This window comes from Crocodylus porosus, unplaced genomic scaffold (genome assembly GCF_001723895.1).
Source record: "Crocodylus porosus isolate Cpor-Errol unplaced genomic scaffold, CroPor_comp1, whole genome shotgun sequence".
Lineage (NCBI taxonomy): Eukaryota > Metazoa > Chordata > Crocodylia > Crocodylidae > Crocodylus > Crocodylus porosus.
Window position 1 is genome coordinate 96,254,210 of NW_017728943.1, and position 6,122 is coordinate 96,260,331.

Here is a 6,122-nt window from a genome sequence, read left to right on the forward strand (position 1 = left end):
ACTCTCCTCCCTTTCTTGAAGATCGGCACCACATTGGCCTTCTTCCAGTCTTCAGGCACTACACCAGAGTGCCAGGAATTTTCAAAGATCCGTGCATATTCTAGAGAGCAACATAAGAAAAAGAGTTATTAGTGAGAGTTGCTTTGGGGAGTTTTGCCGTATGTTGAACTGGCAGAGCAAAAAGTACAATGGGAAAGCAATAGGAAATAAGGGAGTTGTTTAATTATTTTTATTGATTGCTTGTATTACAGTGCTGCCTGGAGGCTTTAGATGTGATCAGAGAATTGCACTACTGCACAAGAGAGTGAGTGACAGTTCCTGCCCAGAGGAGCTTACAGTCTCAGCTAACAAGATACGCAATGGCTATGAGGGGAAACTGAAGTACAGAGAAGTGTCAGCTAGGTCAAAGACACAAAAATACTGAACTGAAGTCCACTGGACATGATACCAGGCTGTGTTGCCACAAGATAAAAAATTCAACTGAATCGTAAAGATGAGAATGTGGTATCTGAACATGATATGAAGAGACTGGAAGGTAGAACAAAGGCCTATGGATAAATGGACAGAAGACAAAAAAAAACACAAATAAAAACAAGAAGTTTAGCTACAACATACTTGAGAAAATCCACAATACAAGCGTTAACTACTAATAATAAAGATGGCTGGAGGGGAGATTATAGTTACTGAGGCAGGATTCCCAAGTGTTTGATGTATTGGTATAAATTGTTCCCTGGTCTTCATCTGTAATATTTAGTTTATATAATTTTAAAAATGCATTGTGTAGCGGAGCACTAGGGTGCTCACTACTAATGAGGGCGATGCAGGCTTAGCTGCCAATTTCCAGGGCAGCCCAGGTGCCGGTTGCTGGGGCAACCAGGCAGGTCACATGGCCAGGAGGGGGCAGGGCTGGGCCTTTATAAGCAGCCCAGGCCAGGGCCTAGGGGTAGTTCCTTCTGGCAGCTGCAGGAGCTCTGTGGGAGAGCTGAGCGGATGATTGCTGCCTGACCATGCTGACCGGCTGCAATGATGCAGGGGTAGTGAGGACCCGGAGGAAGGTAGGGTTGAGAGCCAGCATGGCACGGGATTTTGTATGATAAGCCTGGGGCTTATGTTATGTTGTAGCCGGCTGGCTAATAGTTTGGTTTAGTTACCATTGTACTGGAGGACCGGGTGAGGCTGTAGGCGTGTGAGGAGGCTTCACGGGAGCCCCCCAATATTCTGGGGGTTCCCAGTGGTGCAGAGGGTGCTGTATTTTAGAGTGTGCTCTGAGAGGGCGTGTTGGCCCAGCCCCGGAGCTAGCGGGGGCAGCAAAGAGCCCCGGAGCTAGCGGGGTATCCTGACCCTAGCCTAGTGGGGCAGTATCGGGAGTAAAGACCGAGTACGGCGTAAGACCCCAAAGCAGGGTCAGGGGGCCAGGCATGGCTAAGCACCACCTGAGCCCCAAGGCGCGAGAGGCGCGGCATAGGCCCCAGAGGGGGCAACGGGTGTGAGAGGCGCATGAGCTAGGCCCAAGAAAGCGGGTCTGGGGCCAGGCAGGGAAAAGCCCGCCTGAGCCCAACTTTGAGAAGCCCGAGTAAGGGCGAGAAGCGCAGCACAGGCCCCAGAGAGGCCGAGGGAAGCACAAGCAGCGCAGCACAGGCTCCAGTGAGGGCCGAGCAGAACAAGAGGCTCCGGAGTGAGCAATTAGTCCCTGACTGGCACACAGTATATGTCCCGGACAAGGGCGGGCACACAGTATATGTCCCGGAGAGGGGCAGGCGCACGGCATAAGCCTGGAGAGGGGCTGACATCCAGATAGGGGCCAGATTGATAAGAGCTCAACAGAGCCGCACAGAAGCCCAGTGGGGCGAGTAGGCCCAGGAGAGGGTGAGAGGGGAATAGAAGCCCAGGAGGGGTGAATATAGGACAAGAGAACGTCCAGTACAGCTGCGAGGCTTGGGGCATGCTAAAGGGGAGGTTTGGAGGCACGCATTAGCCCTTAAGGTGGGGGTGCACTGAGGCACCCCATACGGAGCAGGGGTAGTTCAACTTATACCGTGTATTAGGAGATAAAGGCAGCCTCCCTAATTGAACCAATTACCATCAAAGATGTGGCAGGCAAGGATAAGAGGGTGCTGGATCACCTAAGTTGACACGGCAGGGGGCGCTAGCAGGATCACGGCCGCCCCTGCACCCACTCCGTGACACATTTATTCAGTACATCATGAATACAAGATGGCAAACAAAAAAAAAAGCTGTAAAGCAAAAAATTATCTTCAAGATGCCACTATTTAACAGAGAAACAAAGGAATGATAAATAAGCATATAGAAAAGAAAAAACAAAACTGCTCTGAAAGGGAAACTATAAAGTCATATAATGGCTATGAAATTTAAATCTCCAATAGAGGAAAAAAAAGCTAGCAGAATCTGGGAGCTGACATTCATATTCTAGTTCCATGTATTGGTGGGTGGAAAGTCAAAGGGCTCTAACCAAATGCTGGAAAATCTGAAAAGACATCTGGATGGCATCTCCATAACAATATATGGATACACAAGGTATTCCTTACTTATTTAGATACTAACTGTTCCTAAGTGTCAATTTTGAGCTGGAAGCCAATTAAAAGGTGCTCTGGTTCTCTGAGTTGTTAAAATACTGTGAAGACAGTATTCTTAATTAAATACTGAGAAGACAGCAGTTCTCTACCTTTTTAGACTCAAGGTACCCCCTCAGAAAATGCTAGCTCTTAGTTTTAACTCCTATTTTTGGCTACCAAAGTATAGGGCAATTTTCCAGTTGCAAAGAACTCATAAAGCACAACAGGTCAGATGTTTTTAACACTATGGATTATTTTTTGAAATCTCTTGGGTTTATCAAATTGCACACCTAACAGTGCTAAAATTGTGTGGCACCCTGTGGCACCTTGAGAGGTTTTCAAGGAACCCTGGGTGCCACGGGACCATGGTTGAGAATCACTGGTTTAAGATATGGTATTCTACCTAATAGAAGTTGGACTCATTAAGAGTACACCCAAGGGAATGCCTCTGTTTTTTGCCATGCTAATGCAAGATGGTTTTTTGTTAATAAATTAAATTTTTGAAGCTATTTTCTTGCATCCATCTACAAAGTGTTTTCATGTTTTGTAATAGGCTAGCTATGTTTTATTACTCCCTGCCTTTTCCATTGGCGCATTCCAGATAGTCTACATTTTTCATGTTAAACTAAAGATTGAAATTGTTCCATCTTTCATTCTTACCTTGTTTCTACCTATTTTCTTGCATACAACATGCATCTTCTTTCCAAAAAAAGGGGCTGGAAATTTCAATGCACAATACATGTGAGAAATATGGCAGCAGCAGTTTTTGTCACTCCAGATAAAAATAGAGGTAAAATCTGTCTGGGAGCAGACCAACATCCAGGCATGGCTCCCTACCTGCAACTCAGTTAGTTACTACAAGGAAAGATTTTTTGACTGCATTCAGTCCTTCAAAAACAAGGTTCAAGGTGGGTGTGTTATATATGGAAAAAAATAAAGATATATTCTATAACTATAAGGGATAATAATTAAAGGAAGTAGTTTGCCCTGATTACCTTCAAGATATATACAGTAAACTGTATAACAGAGGGAGATCAAGAGGACAAAACTTTAAGCAGTTTTCCTGCATGCTATCCTAAACTCCAATAGTTCCAATATTTTGGATATCAATAGATTTCAAGTAAACACAATTAAGGCAAATTCTTCTCGTTGTTTTAATGCATACCACACTCGTGAGATCCCATCTTGACTGCTAGTTTGTTTCTTTTTTATTTATCCAAGAGCATCAGAAATAAAATGACTCCAGTCACAACTGTAGGTAGAAGTTCTGCCATGCTGGTCAACGCAGAATATATTGTGAATATAAAGTTTAAGTTATCATTATCAGCAGATTCAACAAAATGTAAGCTTAGATTCTCATGTGCATATTCCATACATTCACATCTCTCAAAAACATTTTCAAATATGCATGATTTTGTCACATCCTAAATAATTTTCTCTGGAACAAAGAAAGTAGCCCAACAATGTGTATTGTCATGCCAAATTTCATTTTTCAGTCCATGGCCATTTTGACCGTAAGGTTAGTCTAAAAAAACTGGGGTGGAGATAAGCTGTAGGAAGAAAATGCGAGGGACCAAGGGAAAGAATTTTTTAGTCTACCTATGCCAAAAAACAAAATATCACTAAACTATTTTCCTTCTATCTTTCCAAAAAAAAAAAATATTCAACTTTGGAAGGGAACTAAACAGAAAATATTGAGAGGCAGGGAGCTTAATATGTGGTTATACAGCTTTAAGTACAGTTATCACAACTGCTCCCATTATAATAATACACATAAACACAAAATTCTTCATTTGTTTTATATTCTGTGATCCTAGCTAAGCATTGTTTCCAAAAGAAGCAAAAATGTCTTCAGATAGTAATAACACTCCATATTTGTTTTTACTGTATTCACAGCTTTGTGACTCAACCCTTGATCAAGAAAAATTGACATGGATTTTAGCGGGAGTTTTGCTTTAGTTTGGAGTGCAATGCTTTTCCCACCAAACTGAAAAACTGTTTACTTATAAATAGTTAGGTTAGAAGTCAGTCTGTCTCACAATATAAAGCACAATATTCTACTGGGTGAAATCTTCCCTAGTAATGGAGAAAATTCAGCTGTGCAAATGTAAACATATCACTTCACCATTCTCTAGAGCACCTATGGACCTCAGTTACTTCTTAGTCAGAGGCATCGCTACATTTCTTCATTTTGTCTTGAATCAAAGCTGACTTTCAGTATTTCAAGTTGTATTTACACAGTTTTTCAGAAATTAACCTTCTCCTTCAATGGTAACCACCATATTCATTGCCTTTTCAGTGCAAAGAACAAAGTAACAAGAGTTTTTACACACATAGTTCAAAGTTTACTATTAAATAAATGCCATTGTTTTGACCTTTCTTTCATTATACCGGCAAGTAGTAGCCACTGAAAAATCACACCTATAAATTTATTCTCTTTGAAATGAAAATAATGAACAAAATTATTATAATTTCTATACTCTGGTAAGATGAGGCAATGCCCTAAAAAAGACAAATATTAAATATTACTGGAAAAAAATCAAGTTTTTATTTATGCTTGTTACTGCTCCACAAATGTACCATTCTACGTGTTACATAATCTGTTTTAATTCCTTATACTATTGTTTCTATATTATGCAAAAGCACAACGTGGGCATGTCCAGACAGGCCCACATGTGCCATTTGCAACACCTGAAAGCAGCATGGGACACTGGGAACACAAAAAGTTCCCCATGCTGCATAGTTGCAGTGCTGACTCTAAATTTGATACCTGGAAATCCAGGTATCAAAAAAATGTCTCTACGAGTTTCCATGCTTGTTGCCTTTCAGTGGCTCCAGGTCAGAGGTGACCATTATACAACTAAATATTATGGTTTTTGTTTTCCACTAACTACCATCCCTGCTCTCCTTCTTCATGCATCAACCATAAAAATGTCTGCTTTCATTATAGTCCACTGTCTTCATCATATGCTCTCAGTGGGTACATCTATACCTGCAATTAATGGGCCTGAATATACCCTGGGTCAATCTATGCCAGAATAAATTAATCCGGATGTCACCAGGAGAGGAGAGCCACCGCGCACGATCAGAGGTCAGGAAAACAGACATTATGATGAGAGGCTGAGAGCAATGGGGCTATTCAGCCTGGAAAAGCGCAGGCTCAGGGGTGATCTGGTAGCCACCTATAAGCTTATCAGGGGTGCTCATCAGGATCTGGGGGAACAACTGTTCACCAGAGCATCCCAAGGGATGACAAGATCGAACGGTCACAAACTCCACTGTGACCAGTTCAGGCTGGACATAAGAAAGAACTTCTTCACTGTCCAAGACCCCCAAGGTTTGGAGCAGACTGCCACCTGAGGCGGTTCAAGCGCCCACTTTGAATGCCTTCAAAACACATTTGGATGCTTATCTTGCTGGGATCCTATGATCCCTGCTGACTTCCTGCCCCTGGGGCAGGTGGCTGGACTCAATGATTCTCCGGGATCCTTTCCAGCTCAAACATCTATGGAAAAAAAACCATCTACACATGTTTAAGTACAGTAATTT

At 42.5% G+C, this 6,122-nt stretch overlaps 1 protein-coding gene across 1 annotated transcript in view; it reads right to left on the bottom strand.

Moving 5' to 3' along the window:
* RYR2 (ryanodine receptor 2) overlaps nt 1–6,122 on the bottom strand; it is an 810,210-nt gene that overhangs the window by 768,296 nt on the left and 35,792 nt on the right. The gene's annotated exons all lie outside the window — the stretch shown is intronic.